Raw genomic sequence first — 18494 nt, 5'->3', positions numbered from 1 at the left:
CAAATAATGGCAGCTTCTGGGTCTTTCATAACTCCAGTGGAATCACCATAAATGTTTAAACTTTGAATTCTTCAACAATGGAGTCGCCAAGGTAGTTTTGCAGCCATGAAAATCATTTTGAACTCCTGCTACCTTCAGAAATCCAACCTTCAAATTACGGGAGAGAGTAAGCTTCAGGCTCCCGGCAGACGCACCAAAATGTTATCACAAAACCAGTACTAGGGGCTGCAACCAAGCAAGGCTTCATGTAACTGTTTCAGACCAGACTTTTGACTAGGAATTAGCCTTCCTAATCAGAGAGGGCTCTCTCACAGGCTTTTGATAGAAAATTAATCACAACAACAGAGGGCTAACTCTTCACACATTTATAAAAATATAGCTGGTTGGACATACATCAAATTGGTCTTCATTGGGCTATGGAGTCTCTCACAGTTAATAAACCAAATCACAGTCATCTCATAGAAGCCAAGGCTCTTTGCATCATCAGAGGTTCAAACATAATTTACCTAAATCAAAGCCTGCTGAACATACAGGAAGTCAGAGCATTAAAAAATGAATTCTGAGTGATGTTCAAACATGCTTCACCAAAACCCACAGCTTGTCAAGCACACAGGAAGTCAGAGCATATAATATGAATTCTGAGGGATTGTGCCATAACAAGGCTGTAAAAAGAACATTAAGAAACTAAACCACCATCACATTTGAACAAAAAGATGCATTGAGAATCTTGGGAAGAAAAAACCCTGTTTGCCATTACTGTAACAGTCTTTACATAAGCTCTAAAAAACTCTGTTTTTGTATTAACAGTCCAACCCTTTCTACATCTAACCTTGGCCCATATATAGGCAAGCAAACTAAAACACCTCGAGCATCCTCCTCCAGCATGAGGGGAGCCTCGAAGGTGGCTATTAATTATTCCTACATGCTACTCACTAATGCATTAATTACAAATATGCTGAACTATAATTACACACTATCCTAATCAAAATAAAATACTAATTTCATTCTCCTCGTATGCTTGATGCTTTCTTGAATGCTTTAACAGCTGTCCTCCTTCAATTAATCTGATATAGCTGAGCTACAGGTGCAATGGATGGTGATTTAGGATGTTTAAGAGCGCTGATAGCTCATTAAATGACCGGAAGGTGTGCTCCTATTATAATGGTTTCTGTCTCCCAACATTCTCCTAACATATAGCAGTCTGCTCCCAAATCCTTTAATAACCCCAAGTATGGAGTGATGCCAGGTTTCTGATGTGTTGTAGGTGGTCTTTGATAGACATCTGTTCCTTTTCCTCAAACCCCCGCTCACCGTGTCACACTAGCTGCTCTGCGCTTTTAAAATCATCACCTACAGCAGTTTCGTAGCGCGCTACGAAACTGCTGTGTGATTTAAAAACACAGTCCTCTTTACTGGTTTCTGCTAACACTGTGCTTATGGCTACACTTTTCCAACAGTTGCATCCACTGAAACTTGTAACACATCAAGAGGTCACTTCATCCTTTTATCCTGGAGAAAATTCCTCCTCGTCCTTAACATAAGGCTCAACCCAATCCCCATAACATCCTTGGATCTGCAACATAACTCAGGTACAAGAAACCAATACATTTCATATATGGAGAATCCTCGTGCTTAAGAAGCCCATGCATTTGCTTCACTGTCAACTTCATGGTAAAAATTTGTAGAGAAGACAAAACAATAACTTCATGGTAGGTCTTCAGCCTTTACAATTCCTTGAAGTAATCTGAAGACAGGATGTTCATACAGAGAACCTTTTCAAGCAAAGAATCAATAAGCTTTCCACATGTTTGTATTTCCATATTCTTCCCCAATAAACTTCTTTGAGCTCAAAGCTTGATGTCTTCCTTTGTGAATGCTGAGTTATAAAAGACGAATAAAAAGCAGCAAGGGATTCTTTGAATTGGCAAAATAGAATGTAAGAGTACTGAATCTCTCTCTGCTGGGCTTATGCTTGTATCTCAGACCATTAATGTTAAATCATCGCTGCAAAAGACCATTCTGTCTCTGGAAAAGTCAAAAGAAAACCGCCCACAGTGTTGATGTATGGCCGCTGACAGAATTTCCCAATGTTTGCAGGCATGCTTAGTCACCACCGTCTCTATCTTTTGCCCAAAACTTAATACATCTTAGGGTGGAACGGAAATTCTCAATTTTTTTTTGGTACCAGCTGAAGTATCAGCAAGCGATAACTCAAAGGAACATTTGCATTCTTCACACATCGAACCTCTGAGACTTCTTATGTGTCCTTAAAATAATGAAATATATAACCTGGTCCAACACACAAAGTACCAACATCTGCTTCTGGTCCATGTATCCCTAACTGATACGACTTCAAAATTGAATATTTTTGCATTACTGCTCAATTCCTATCAAGGCACCCGAATACTCTGAGATTGGTTGCGGCAATTTCATGACAATTTGGTTTTTTTTTAATCGGCATATATACATCACCAGCCTTTTTCTTTGTAAGAACATGTGAAGCCGTATGTATATGAGTCACTTTTGGCAACTGTAATGGTATTGTTTATTTGTTATGATAAGCATATACATTCGAGGACGCCAAGTGTTATCAGAGATTATTTATTAGATGCTCTGCACGTGCCTCTCTGATCTGCGCAACAAGTTTACCATCTTCGAATGTTATCTTAGAACAATACAGGTGTGCCGCCATGTCACCGACAATATATCATTAATCAAAGAATTCGAACTTGCCACGAAACCAAGGGACTCTTTTTCAAGACTGAACAAGAGGAACGAAAATGACCAAGTCATGCTTGAGAACGAAAATACACCAGATTATGAGAATTATCATGCCTCTTGAATTCCCAATGGTGAAACTTGAACGGCCGCCCATGACATACAGCTTATCTTCCAGTCCACAAGCAAAGCAATCCCATCTTGGACGTTTCAGACTCTCTATTAGAGTCCACTTATTTCGTTGCCTATCAAATACCTCAACACTAGACAGACCCTCCCCATCTGGTTCATGACCTCCAATTGCATAAACAAGGTCATCAACCACTGAACAAACAAATTCAAAACGTGCCACATTCATCTTTGCGAGCAAACTCCACCTATTTAATATTGGATCATAACTGTATGTATCTGCTGAAGCCTCTGCTGAGTAGCCATTATCAACCAATCCACCAACGACCATTAATTTTTTATCTATCACAGCAAACCCAAAAGCTCTCTTCAAAGGACCAGGCATGGATGGAAGAAATTCCCATTTACCACGGGCAGAATCAAGAACTTGCCACTGCATTTTGCCACTACATGAATCTGCAGTCAGCGCATAAAGCCACTCTTCAAGGGTGCCAGCTAGTTTTCTTTGCCATATAAAATTCATTGCTCAGGATGAAACTCCTCCATGCTTTCGAAACAAATCTCAGTGACTGAAAATCTGAGCGAGGTATTAGTGCAGGACAATACTTGGTAACATCATCAGGAAGGCCATTAACGTTAGTTCACTCTCAGTGGCTGAGTTCTTTATTGCTTCAGATATGCTCTTTTTGACCAGTTTGTAAAAGCTTTTGGAATTGCTGAACCTTGATTTACATGCCCAAGCATGGTATCACATCCAATCTTGGCAGTACATGAATTTATATTTGGTGCTTGACCTTGAGGAGAGCTAATGTCACTTGAAGTGGATGCTGCCGTTGACTTAGTTTGTTCATATAGCTCCAGCATTTGATTGCTAACCTCCTCAAGCTGTCGAGGAGTCACATCAAACTCCTCCCACCAAGGCCTCTCTCCATCTGATGGCAGTTTAACCTTCAAAAACTTAGCAGCGAGAAAGATAGCTCCAGCAGCAATATGTTGTGGCTTGAAATTAAAATCAAAGGCCAGCGTGGCAAGGAGAATCCGCTCCGCCATGACTACCAACTTATTCTGTTGTTCATAGCACTCTTTTTGTCTAATACGTTCAGCAGCAGTTGGGTCCCTCTTGTGCCGAATTTCATAGGACAGCATTGTCACATCTTCGAAGAACCAAACCAACTTCTTCTACCTGAGGCAGCTGGAAATGCACGCCGATGTCTTTGATAAAGCTGCAGTAGGACTTCCGCAAATTAGCCTCCTTCTTGGCGTCGATACCATCAAGTCTAGAAGGCGAAAATTTATCAATCTGCTCCCTAGTGAAGTGCCATCCATCTCTGATAGAGAGTAAAATATATCCTATCATAAGAGCCTCAATGACTGCTACACAAACCCCGACACATACTGATAACTGTGCAGTGCGTGAGCGTTCAGCTCCTTGTTCATTGGAAACTTGTGTACTTACAGCAGCACCGGAGAAGAGAACAAGCATTTCAAAAGACCAGTATTCCAAGCAACGCATTACTAATTCAACTTTGAACACCAATACCCAACAAACGGGAACATGAACTTTATCATAAATATTTTACAAATCTTTCAATCCATTGTGGCGCCCTGCTTTGTGAAAGAAGTTACAGATTGTGAAAAGACAATCCCAAATATCAAACACTCTATGACTTATAAAATTTAATAGGTTCTTTGTCTAGAGGATTCAACACCAAATCTCCTGCAAGTCTCCCACATTAGTATGTACATCTTTCACAATCACCCACGAACCAGAATTCAGAGATAACTCCCTTAACGTATTTGATGACAATCCTACAATAGCTACATCATCATAAGGTGTCTCCTTGAACATACTGCCACTGCTCTCATCAACATTCTTGGAGGGAAGTAGAACTCTGTATAATAAGCATGCTAAGATTTGGACCTTCACTGAAAACTCAAACAAATCCCCAGTTTCGTAGCACGCTACGAAACCACTCAAACAAGTAGCGCTGCGAAACTGCTAAAAAGAATTCTGGCGCTGCGAAAATACCCTGACTTTAAGCCAAGCTAAAAAAATTTAATTACAGCATTTTCAGTGATAACACTTATCATGGCTTGTCTTGTATTTGGATTAGCTATTTTCCAACTATTCTTGAACCATTTGATGCACCAATTGAACTTGTTCAATGAATCGCTTAGCCTTATCAATGTCACTATGACCATCAATAGCAAAATGTTTCCCAAAGATAAAATCTAAAGGATATTTTTTTAAGTATCCAAATCATGCCTCAAATGGAGATGTTTGAGTTGATGAATGCTTTTCTTGATTATAAGCATGTTGAATGTAGTGTAAGTGTTCATCCCAAAGCTCAGGATGTTTGTTGTAATAACCACGAAGAAGATGTACTATCGTTTTGTTCACCACTTCTATCTGACCATCAGTTTGTGGATGAAATATTGTGCTCTTTTTCAACTTGATGTCCATAAGTCCCCATAAGATTGACCAAAATTGCCCGAAAAATAGAGAATCTCGATCAGAAATAATAGATTTGGGAAACCAAAAATGTACCCATACATGTTTAAAGAACATTTGTGCAGTATGTTCAGTTGTAACCAGATTCTTACAAGGCGTCAAAATACACATCTTGCTTAAACGATCTGCCACAACATAAAGATAATCATGATTTTTTTTAAACATAGGCAGTCCTCCTACAAAGTCCATAGAAACACTTTCCCAAGGACGAGAAAGAACTAGAAGTGGAGTATACAATCCTAAATTTCTATTGTTAGGCTTAGTTGTAGCACATAATGAACATCATCTTACATATTGTGCACATTTTCATTCATTCAAGGCCAAAAACAATACCTTTGTAATTGTGCTACCGTCTTGCCTAAACCAAAATGCCCAGCAATAAGAGAAGTATGTGCTTCCCTTATGATGTTGACTCTTTCACCATGTGGAATGCATAGCTTGCCAATATGATACAAAATTTTATCATGAACATGGTAATCTAATTCCTCTATTTGGTTTCCTTGACACAAAGTTGCATATAAATATTTAAAATCATCATCTAAAGCATATTGTTCAACATAGCTCTCATGCATGATAGAATTATGCTTAAGAATAATTGAAGCGCTAACAATTGGTCTAGAAAGAATGTTAGCAACCTTGTTATAGATACCTTTCTTATACCTTATCACCAAGTGGAATTGCTACAAGAAACCCATCCATCTAAAATGTCTCTCTTGATGTAGTTTGGTTTGTGATTGCAAGTATTGCAATGGTTGATGATCAGTGTCAATGATATTTTACTTTCCCATCAAATAGTGTTTCCACTTTTTCACACTTTGCACCAATGCATACAGTTCTTTATCATATGTAGAATAGTTGACTATTGCACCATTAAAGTTTCAGAATGGTAACATATGGATTTACCATGTTGCATCAAGATCGCTCCCATGGCATAGTCACTTGCATTTGTTTGTATCTCAAATGGTTGTCTTAAATCAGGAAGTGCAAGAACTGGAGTTGTGCTAATTCTCTCCTTCAATGCATCGAAGGCTTTCTGTTGCTTGCCTCCCCACTGAAAAACTTGCTTCACACTTGTCAAGGCATGTAATGGAGCTGCAATTGAAGAAAAGTTAGAAATGAACTTTCTCCAATATTGGGTTGCTCCCAAAAAGCTTCTAACCTCAATTACATTATTGGGCTTAGGCCAATCTACAATGACTTTGACCTTTGAGGGATCTATCTTCAATTCACCCCCTCCAACAATATGTCCCAAATACACTAACGAGGTCTTTCCAAATTCACATTTAGACATATTTAAAAACAACTTCTCTTTCTTTAAGACATCTAAGACTTGCCTAAGATACCTGACATGTTCTTCACGGATTTTACTAAAAATCAAAATGTCATCTAAGTAGACAATCACAAAATCATCAATAAATGGCCTTAATACATCATTCATAACTCTCATGAATGTTGCAGGAGCATTACAAAGTCAACATAACTAACCATTCAAACAAACCTTGCTTTGTTTTGAAATTTTTCTTCCATATGTCTCCTTCAGTAATCCTAATATGATGATAGCCACTTCTCAAGTCCAACTTAGTGAAATACACAACATCTTTCAATTGATCAAGTAAATCATCAATTCGAGGAAGAGGGTAACGATTCTTTACCGTAATCTTGTTCAAGGCTCTGAAATCCACACACATGCACCATGTACCATCTTTCTTTGGTACTAAAACAATTGGTGACCTGCATGGCGATGTGCTTGGTCTGATGACCCCTTTATCAAGCAACTCTTGGATTTGTCTCTTGATTTCTGCATTCTCCATAACTGACATCCTGTACATGCCAATGTTTGGAAGAGGACAATCTTGCTACAATTGGATCTCATGTTGGATTCCTCTTTTAGGAGGCAATCCTTTGGGTTCCTGAAACATCTCATCATAGGTGTTAACAACCTCATGCAAATCAGATTTTAATCTTTTATCACATCCTTGGAAGGCTTCATTTTCAACATTCTCTTTTGGTTTGATCATTCAGAGTACAAATTTCTTACTAGAATTAACAAGCCTCTTCATTTGTACAGCATTCACAAGTGATAAATTCAACTTATTGTTGTGTGCTCTAACAATGTACTCAATTTCATCTTTAAATAAGTGGTATTTGTTCTCATGGTGGTGAAAGATGACTCTTCTATCATATAGATATGGGCTTCCCAATACAATACCACAAATGTCAAGTGAAATAACATCAAGCTCTACCTCATCTATAAAGTTTGCAGTGATGGCAAATCTCAATTTACATCTTTTTGTCACATGCAATTTTGCATTGTCACATATCCAACCAAAAGGATAAGGTTTAGGATGATGAGTAGTTTCCAAATTCAATTTCTTAAAAATGTCTTCTGAAATAAGTTTTGCTTGTGATCTACTCTCAAACAATGTATCTATCTTGGTATGTTTTGAAATGACTCTAATGTGGAAAAGCTCTATTCTTTCTTTTTCATGTTGAGTTTCATTGAGGCTACTTGAAGAACTTGCAATAGAGTCCTTACCTTTAAATCACATGGTTGTGATCTTTGTTTCATCATCGAAATAGAATCCTAATTCATGTTGTGTAGTTACAACAGTCTTTTGTTTCCCTTTGTTGTTAAACTTTTTGGGTCTCATTTCAGGATGAAGTTTCCAACAGTGGTCTTCATCATGGCCTTATTTTGAACAGTGTTTACATGTGAGTTTTTCTCCCTCCTTTTTTATTGAAGCATTCTTCTTCCTTTTTCCTTTGAATTTCCCCTTTCCTTTGTCTCCATTCTTGAATGGCCTTTTACTTCCCTCTTGAGGAACATTCTTCCCTCTTGCTTCTAAATGAGTTTCTTGTACACAAACTTCATCTAGTTTTGTAGGGTTAAAAATGACAATTGTGTCTCTTAAATAACTATGCAATCCTCCAATTTATTTGAGTAGAGTGTCCTGAGAATATAAATCTATATCCAAAATTAAAGCTCTTTTCCTAAATTCTTGAGTATAGCCTTGCACATTTTGACCCTTTGCTTGCCTAAAGTTTTGCCAATCCATTATAGTTGTTTGGAGAATTTGGAGGTGTTTGTGAAATGGTGGAAGAAGTAGAAGATGAGGATGAGGATGGAGGTGAAGGTGGTGGCTTGTCACCATTTCCTTCATTCCCTTTTGGAGGTTTGTCTCCTTTTCCTCCATCTCCCTTTGGAGGTTTTGAGCTCTCTCCTTGCAACCTTGAATTCCTCTTCTCATAAAGAACTTTTACCATTTCATACATCTCAAAGAAATATTTTCTAAAATTTATTTCATCTTCAGACATCCCTTCAAGACCTTCTTCATGTGCTATGACTATTGAAGTTTGACGTGTGCGTGTTCCCCTTGAAACAATGTGAGGCCTTGGCTCCACAAGGTCTCCTTCTCCTCTTTTAAGCTTCAACCTTGTAAACATCAGAAAACACTTGCAAACAAAATCAAAACTTCACAATAACCTTGAGATCTGATAGCAAAATGATGTATAATGTAAACTTGAAGGTGATGGAAAAATTGCAAGTAATTTTTATGTATTTTGGGTAATGGATCACTTTACAAAACACATAAAATACTGATTTTTAAACTTAGATAACAGCAATAACAGAGAAAATATACCATATCAGAAACACATAATAGCGAAAATGATAAAGGAGTTCACCCCTCTCTTGGGCTACATCTCCTAGTCCAGCTTAGAATGTTGGGCCTTTTTCATTAAGTGCTCAAATTTGTGTTTAAATGGATTTGCAATGCTCAAAATATAAATTTTACATCTCCAATGGCTTCAGAACATTCAAAAACCCCTAGCTGGGCTTTTGTTGGGCTCAATTTGGCAAAAACCTGAAGAAGTTATGCTCTCTTGAAGTTTCTTCTGTTAACTAATCTACAAACTGCATTGCACTGCTAACCATCCTATGAATTCTGCCTTTCCAGGGTGCGCCGAGTGACAATTTCCCCTGGTGTCGGCGAGATGCGCACTGAAATTGGTGCAAAATGTCGCTTATTTAAATTACCCAGTAAAGCCTTAGGCAGAAAATCAGGGCCACATGGGGCCATGCACCCAATGGCTGGGGCTAACCGCTCGCCCTCGTCGACATAGCCCCTAGGCCTTCGACGGTTGGTTCCATGTGTGGCATAAAACAGGGATTATCCCAAAATTTACGCACCCGAACTCAAACTTCGTGCTAAGCGCTCTACGGTTGAGGCGCGTGGTTATGTGGCAACATGTGACCAGGGTTGGCCCCCAAACTTTTTGCACCAGTTGGAACAACCTCTACCAAGCGACTAATGTGGTTACATGGTGTAATGTGACCGGGTCTGGTCCCCATGTTTCTGCCCTCAAATATGTTGGATCCGCGTTATTTGGTTTTGTTCTGGTGGATGCTATTTGCTGCTATTGGAACCTGGGGTCGGGGCTAAGCTCACGCCCTTGGATCCCTCGCCTACAGTTCTGTGGGCGTGGGGTGACCGAGGGCCAGGGCTTAGCCCCAACCCCATTCCCCAAACATTAACCGCTTACTCTTTAAATAAAATGTCGTGACCATAATATGTTAAGATCCACCCGGTTGCATGGTGGTAAGGTGCCTTGTTGCTAGACCAGAGGTTGTGTGTTTGAATCCCCCATAGGTAGCTTGGTCGACAACCAAATTTTAATACACCATTGGGAAGCCATGTGGCAACCCTCCATTGGCCCACATGGCCTCCATTCATGGGACCACTTAAAATCCACTTCAACTAATGAAAACACAACAAATTCAAACCAATTGGAAAAGGACACTTGGAAGCCATTCATTGGCCCAAGTTGTACATTGAACCTGCCCAGCCATCGTACAGATTGCTCAGTCAATAGTCCTGCAACCAATCTGCAATTTTTTTACATGTTTCAGAAAATGATCAGAATGTGATATCGGGAGCATATGATATCGGTTTTGAGTGATTCAAGTTGTGTTGGATTCAGGTCGTCGAGATCTACACTTTGCTATAGGTTTCTAGCACTTTTGAACACTTTGGATTTTGAGCACTTTATGGATCCCTTAGATCAAGTAGCAATAAGAAACAACAAAGAGTTATTTTTAATGGGTCTATGTTCATATCATCGTCATCAAGGAAGAAGATAGATATTATGGGTTTATGGGCATATGTTGTTGATGAAGGAAGAAGATAATTGGGGAAAGTCAAGAGTAGAAGGGAGGAAACTACACAGCTACGATGTCTTACAGACTATTGCATGGCTAGTGTTATGAGTCAAAAAAAAATATGAAATTTAGATGGACTTGCAAATGTGTAGAAGCAAAAGGTTTCATGTCCAAGCAAGCAAGGAAAAAGCACAACTTATATTATGGAACGAGTTTCCTTGAGTGCAGGAAAGGTTTGGAGGGAAGAGAGGAAGGGATTGGAAGTAGTAGATATACCTTTGCTATAGGGGTAGAAGTACACAGACAACGAGGTCTTGTTCAAGCAAAGAGACCTTAAAGTTGTTGCAAGAATATCTTAGAAATATTTGTACTGGTAGTAGCAAGGCAAAGGAGGAACAATAGTTTCAATTAGGTTAGTTGTTTGTGAAATAAAGTGTTTTTTTCCAGTTATGCCAAATACAACTTGCCACCTTATTCAAAAGACCTTGCAACTTTTTCGTGATTTTAATTCATAGTTTTAGTCAGTTTAATATTCTATAAGAAGAGTATAGGCTAGTCATTTTCGTGAGATCAAAGTTGTCACTGTATTCAACATACAAGAGCATGTGACATTCTAGTCATTCTCGTGAGATCAAATTATTTCGGTCTCTGGATGGAGGATCACGAGAATGAAGTTTCACCTGCTATAATTGAAGGGGGTGATTCTCCAAAGATCTACATAATAGTGCAAGTCAACAAACCAGATCATCATTAGGTGATGACATTTGGTCGGACTTTGGTGATTTGGAGGAGAAGGGAATACAGACAGCTACTCAACATTCAATAGAAACAGAAATTGATAATTACCTACCTAAACAGAGAGATTGGAATGAAAATGTTGACTCGAGAACAACCTCAACAATACAATTTTTCAGTCATATTTATCAAAGGCAAAAAAATGAGGATTATGTTGATTTCAGTCCTATTTTAGAGGAGTTTGTGGTTTTTGGTGGAGAGAAGGGAATCTTCTAAGGTCCTACTCGAGAATAAATTGATCCTAGAAGACCATATTTTTTTGAGGCAAGGCCTTATCCTCTAAGGGAAACACAAGATGGCCAAGCCATTTACACAATAACATGTATGGGGAATCGGCCATGGGCAGGGCTAGAATGTGGATTCAGATTTTGGGACATTGACAAGGCTTACATCATTGACAAAAGAAGTAGCCCTTTTATTGGAGGTGAAGACAACTCCTTTCGTTTTTTTGGGTACATTTTGGGTAATTTTTTGTTCAAAGGTTCAAGAAGCAAAGGTACAAGAAGCACGGCTAGATGAAACTCTCCAAACATATTCTTCGGCAAAATTAGCAACAAGAAGTGCAACCCTTTGTGAAAAAAATATATCATAGAAGACATGGTTCTCTATAAAGGGTAGGAAACATAGAAGCACCACTTACAGGTGGAAAAACCAAAAACAACGAAGACAGATTTGTGACTAAGAAAGTCAAAATTTAGGGGGTGGAAAATAATACCAGATATTTTTTGTGCTTATGGCCATCTAAAAAAAAAATCCTACAAAATGCATTGCAGGAACTCATGTTGAGCATGCAACAAGGTTTATTTGAAATATTGCCACCCAAAATAATTTCTGAGTTGAGAAGAAAGCATAACATAAAATGGTTAAGCAAAATGGAGAAGCATTAAGTTTTTGTTTTAAAGCAGTCAAAAGGCAATCAAGGAAAATAATATAATATTGATGTGTTGTACACTACCCAGCAAAACAACCAGGAAGCACCACTTATAGGTGAGTAACAGGTGAAAAAACCACCACATACAAGTGGAAAACCCCAAAAAATGGAACACAAAGCATATTAAAGGAATTGGGTAGTATGCCTAAGGTTACAATCTATCCTCTCTAGTTGATGCTATGAAAGACCAGGAAAGTACTATTGTTGGAAGGAAATAACACATTGGAAATCCACAGAGTAACTCCAAATACTAATATTCAAAACTTTGGGAAAAACAGAAGTGCGGTTATAACAATCACCATTACCTTGACCATCAAAATTTTTTGACAAAAATGGGACAATCGACTGCCCTAAATGGATGGTGAAATGGAGACAAGCAACTCAAAAGAAATCATCCTTAACAAAGTAGTTGGAACAATCCACTTGATAACTTACAAACTTAAATATCACTTAATAAACTCTTTAAGTGTAATCAATCTTGTATCTTCTTTCTCATTTCTAAGTGTTGATTTCACTTCCCTTGCAAACACTTATGCTTGTATCTCTCCATCCTTGTAGTAGTATTGTGTCTAACGACAAACATAGAAACTTATGCAATAATGAAAAAAACATTGAGTTAAAACACTTACATGTTGACCTAGGGAACCTAAAATATGCAAAATTTGAAGGAAAGGGAAAAAGTGAGAAGAAAAAATAATGTTCACCAAAAAAACATCAGATCTAGGCTAAAACATCTAAACACATTATAATTAAGGTGTGTCTAATTAAGTAAACCCAGGAAACCTTTAGATAATCAAGGCATAAGACCAGAACGCCACATGCCATCATACTGAAAATCGCAACCAGATAATCAACAAAGAAGAATGGAATCCAAGTAATGAAGTCAAAAACAACACAAAAAAATTATTAAAATAAGCAGGCATCAAGCATCTATTCAACTGTCAAATTATGAAGCCAACACAAGTGCATCAAACTAATTCATTCATGGGTATAAATTTTAGATCAGGAAAAGGTGAATTTCATCCATCACTCACTGCAAAACATCCCTCCCTCCATGCACAATCAAAACTGTAATATGAAACAGGATTAAATAATAGAATATCAAGCACATGCAACAAGCTACAATTTAGAGTAAATATCTTATTGCCTTCATAACGGTTTGGCTCATGGATAAATAAAATCTAAAGTAAAACAGTGGAAACCAGAATATATTGGCAAATATCATTGTGATAAGACCTGTACATGATCTATCCAAAGGCCAAGAACAAGCAACGTAGTAGCAATAGCTGGTAGGAATCGAGTACCAATAACGAATAAATAAAGGAGTTCCAAGTTGTAGCTAGAAGAGTTGCCAAAACAATAAATGGCATGGTTGAAATTAAACAAGTCAACCAATTTAATTTATGTTTTTGGCTGAGAAAATGAAGGGAGTACTACATTTTAGCAAATCTCAAACTTACTAGAATCTGTATATTTTCAATAGACATTAAGAAATATTATTTTTTAAATCCGATCTTTGAGGGATGTTAAATGTTTGTACAGCAAGGAAATTTCATGTTTGGATGATATGGGAATCACATTAGTCAAAGAAATCCTTCCAAATCAGATGTTAAAAGCATTTATGAACACAGAGGACCAAGCAATACTGCAATTGTACATCCACCACTTGTTGATCCTTGTTGTTGTGATCCCTTACAACATTGTGGAGATTCTCATCTTTGTGCTAACCAGTGTACATGTTCATTTCTCGATCCCTACTCTTCAATGAATGAAGACACTTGTCATATGAACTTAGAATCATCAATATATGCAATCTTGCTTGAGTGGTAAGCCTTGGTATTCCCTTGATGATGACAACTGGAATTTTCTTGAAATTTTAACCTAGATTAGGTGCTTAAACTCTTTCCTCTAGAATCCCTTCTTGTGGAGTGGCTCGAGCATATTGATGTTTGTGCTTCTAATTTTTTTTATAAAATAGTAAATATTGGTCCTAATCCTTTTCTTCCCTAATCTTGTGCTAGATTTTTTTTTTTGAACCTTGGTTCTATCTTCTATTGATTCATCTACAGATTTCATTTCTTGGTACTTTGTACTATGTAGAGTAACACATAAAGAGAACATTTCCAATAATGCAACATGGCAATTTCTCATGGTGAGAATTCGGTTGAAGTCTAAATGAAACCAATTGTGGTCCCTAAGTAGTTAAAACGAGTCGACTTTGGTTCTCAGCTAGAGACAACTATGATTTTGAGCATGCTTAATTTGGTTAGAAGGTCACAAAAGGCCAAAATTTCCCAAGTTTAGTGACTTTGCAATCCACTTCTGTGAGAGGTAAAGTTCAACCTAATATTGTTGGAAGTGAATCTCTTAGAAACTATTTTCATCAGGAGTAACAACTCTCCAATCTGAATTAGCTATTGCAGGAAAGGTAGAACCCATGAAACATTGTTGGATTTTTTGAATTTTCCTAGATAGGGTCAAAATGTTGTTCATTTTTTGCATTAAGTGGCATGTGCATTTATTAGGTCATGGGTTATGTCAACGAATTGTTAAATGCTATCCCCTATTATGAATATTGTTTTAAGGACTTTTGTTTCCTTTATCCCTCCCCAAGGATATCTACTTTCCATCCCTACTTTTGATCCATAATTCAATAACCTATGGTTGTTGCAAAACCTGAGTCAGATTTTGAGGTGCACAACTCACCAAAAATAATATTGTTGTTATATCCAATGCTATGTTTAAACATGCAAATTGCTATACTCCGTTAAGGCTAAAACTTGTACTGCACTTATGGAAATTGGACAAATATGGAAATTAAACATAAAAAACAACAACATTCACACAATTAACACAATGTTACCTTGGAGAACCCAATGGAAAATTTGTTGCATTTTTGTGCTCTTAACTAGAGATACATTCAATGATAAAAGTTTAAAACACTCTCAATTTGAGATTGTTATGTGCTTTTTTGATACTATTGTCTGTACACTCTCGAGTAAGGCAGAGTTATGCACATAAAGAGCAAAAGAAACAAGCTTGGCAAGAAAATGTACAGTTTCATCATAAAGGATTTTTTTAAATAAAATTATAGAGTTGAGACTCATGAAGTTCTTCAAACTAAGGCGCTTCACATACTGATAGACCGCATTCCTGGTGTATTATCTAAGTTGGTTGTCCATGAATGCAATATAATAGAAATGCCTAGGACTATCCGGTGGAAAAAGTAGATCATTTTTTGTAGCGACAGTTTCGCCTATATGTATATGTTATTGCTTTCCCAATCCTTCAATAGTAGGGAGAGCACCTATGGAAGTTACGGTGTATGAAGTTTCACCAGCTATAATTGAATGGGAGAAATTCTCCAAAGATCTACATTATAGTGCAAGTCAACAACCCAGATAAGACAGGCAGCTACTCAACATTCAATAGAAACAGAAATTGATAATTACCTAGCTAAACAGAGAGATTGGAACACTATTTCTGATTCAAGAAGAGCCTCAACAGTAGAGTTTTTTTGGTGAGATTCATCAAAAGCAAAAAAACGAGAGCGTTTTTCGATGAGATTCATCGGTCAATAGATATAAGAGTATAATGATTTCCTTTGAGCTCTTTTGAATTAAAGGGTATACAGAGCATAGTAAAGAATTATTTAAATGGGAATTGGGTAGCATGAGTAAGGGTAGAATCCATCCTCTCTAGTCGATGCCATGAAAAACCAGCCAAGTGCTATTGGTGGAAGCCAAAAACACATTGGAAAGCTACAAAAAAACTCCAAATACCAACCTACAAAACCAATATTGAAAACTTTGGAAAAAAAAGAAATGCAGCTATAGAAATAACTGTTACTTGACCATCGACAAATGTTGATAGAAACTGCCCTAAATGGATGGGGAAATGGAGATAAGCAACTCAAAAAAAATCATCCTTAACAAAGCACTTCGAACAATCCACTGTCGTGGGCAATAGAATGATGGAAAATGCAAAGAAGTCATTCAGTGGAAAGTAAAACACCATTTTATCACTAAGCCTTTGCAGCAACAAAAATAAGTGAAACATCGTTGAAGCCAAAGAAATTTTCACAACCAAAATTTCAAAAGTGAAAGGTGGTTCCATTGGAAGACAAAACAATGACAACCAAAATTGCATAATTAGGGGATAAAGTTGTTTTGCAAAAGATTAACCCATACACCACTTCGAAGTTAAGGATCATTCAAAAACTAATGCACTAAAAAACATAGTTTCTACTTCAACCGAAAAGTTTTCTGATACAAAACAAGATTGCATCTACCAAAAATGTTATGCCTCCTTACGTAACAATTGGTTATGGTTTCTCATGCATTTACTGGATGTCAAACCTTTCTCACAGCAATGCCATCCCTGCAAACAACGCATAATTGAAAGCATATACCATATGACAAGACTATCTTCCGAACACATTAGAAGAGGGAAAAAAAATACATATCACAAAGTCCAAAGGGTGAGAGTGTCAGGGTGTTAAAGTGACATTGAACAAATAACCTTGAGGATCCAAACCCTACATAAAAGAAACTTCCCTAAATCGATGGGTAAATGGAGATAAGCAACAAAAAAACAGTTCATCCTGAATCCTGGTACCAAGATCTGAAAGCAGTTCATCCTGAATCCCGATACTAGGATCTAAAAGAGGTTCATCCTGAATCGCGGCTTCTCCCGAGTGGGGTAGCCTCCAACATTCAATCTCTTCATCGAAATGGGATGCCACAGTCTATTTAAGGCAAGTAACCAAGTCAAGTTGTCACCAAGTCCTGGATGTGGACTATGCTAAGCACAAGGGGTAAGCAGAAAAAATTGAGAGATTAACTCCTTGGCCCTTGCCACGCACGAGGCTCCAAACTTAACAGAGAGCTTTCAACAACTCATTGGGGCTAACCATGTACCTTTAGTTGATCTGAACATGTATATTGGCGCAATGATGAAGGAGGTCAATGAGCAGAACGTTTGAAAGAAGGAATTTGATTCACGGCAAGTTGTTGACAATCCACGTGGCAGATCCACGTGGAAAATTATAATTGGGTCGAGGATGACGAAAACAAAGTTCTTTGAGTGGCTGGGGTGAACAAGGTTTGCCCATCCCAATCCCGCAGTGAAAGACACCTATCAGCGTAATTATATTATTAATTATATAATAATCAATAAATAAATATAATTAATTCAATGCTATATAGTAATTATAATTAATTATACATTACCAAAGGTTACGAATAGGTAAAAATAGGGAAGGGAGACGTTCGGACAGGTGTGACATTTGAGACACTGTAGGAACGTTTGTTGACAGAGGCGTGACTTTTGGACGAAACTTCGATGGAAGGGAAGAAAAAACAACTGTAGTGGGGAGTAACAGTGAAGGGTTTACGGTGTGATATGGGAAATCGGTAGAAGGCAGACAAGACAAGCCGAAGGTGCAAGTCGGAATGTTGGGGAATAGAAATACACAGGAATCAAGCAAACAACGAGGACAAAAGGGTTGATGAAGGAAAAGGAATGGTTAGCAAAACAAGCAGCGGGGATAGCTTTTTACACGGATAGGGAACAAAAATTACAACAACCAAAAAATAAAAATAACGTAGATGATGGCAGTTGGGATAGCAGAACATGCACAAATTCGAGCATGACTTTGATACCAGATGTTGTAGAGAAATTGATATTGTAAATAAAATGCTTTTTTTATTATATTATTTGATAAATTGAATGATGATGTTACAATTGATAGCTCTCGACTTAAATATAGCCTTGGTGCCTTTACCTGAGGTTCATGATATTTTGATCGTGTCCCTTCTTTCTAAATTAACCTAATTAATACATAACAATTTAATTATTTGATTTTTATACATAACATAGATCTACTATATGTTTGGCGTCACGCAAATTTAGAGTCTAACAAAGATGGATGCCTCGTAGATTTTTTCTTCTTGCCTCTAAAGCCCTAGATCCGGATCGTCTAAAATCGCAACTATATGAAGGTCCCAATAGTAGATTTATGGTCCAGTTTTAGCCTAGATCTCAAATTTGGACCTTCTCTTCTTCTACGCAATGGCATTTCCTTCAAAAACCAAATATGGATCTGGAGGAGTCTTTTCAAATCTTTGTGAAAACCCTAAATGGAAAATCGCACCTTTTGGGGGTTTGACCCTCAAATCTAGTGATAGATCTAAAAAAGAATGTCTAGTATAAGTTGGGTATACCAGCAAGTCTACAGTTTTTGCTTCATG

General features: G+C 37.5%; 2 pseudogenes; both read right to left on the bottom strand.

Moving 5' to 3' along the window:
• Nucleotides 1–1544: 1544 nt before the first annotated feature.
• Nucleotides 1545–1820, bottom strand: LOC149183546 (pre-mRNA splicing factor SR-like 1 pseudogene; annotated as a pseudogene).
• Nucleotides 1821–2755: 935 nt separating this feature from the next.
• On the bottom strand, nucleotides 2756–3485 carry LOC149183545 (F-box/kelch-repeat protein At1g67480 pseudogene; annotated as a pseudogene).
• Nucleotides 3486–18494: the final 15009 nt, after the last annotated feature.

Source organism: Pinus tabuliformis, chromosome 3_2, assembly GCF_031772625.1.
Source record: "Pinus tabuliformis cultivar Carrire ecotype Pingquan chromosome 3_2, CPIR1, whole genome shotgun sequence".
In the NCBI taxonomy this organism is placed as follows: Eukaryota; Viridiplantae; Streptophyta; class Pinopsida; order Pinales; family Pinaceae; genus Pinus; species Pinus tabuliformis.
This window is presented reverse-complemented; position numbering and strand designations above follow the sequence as displayed.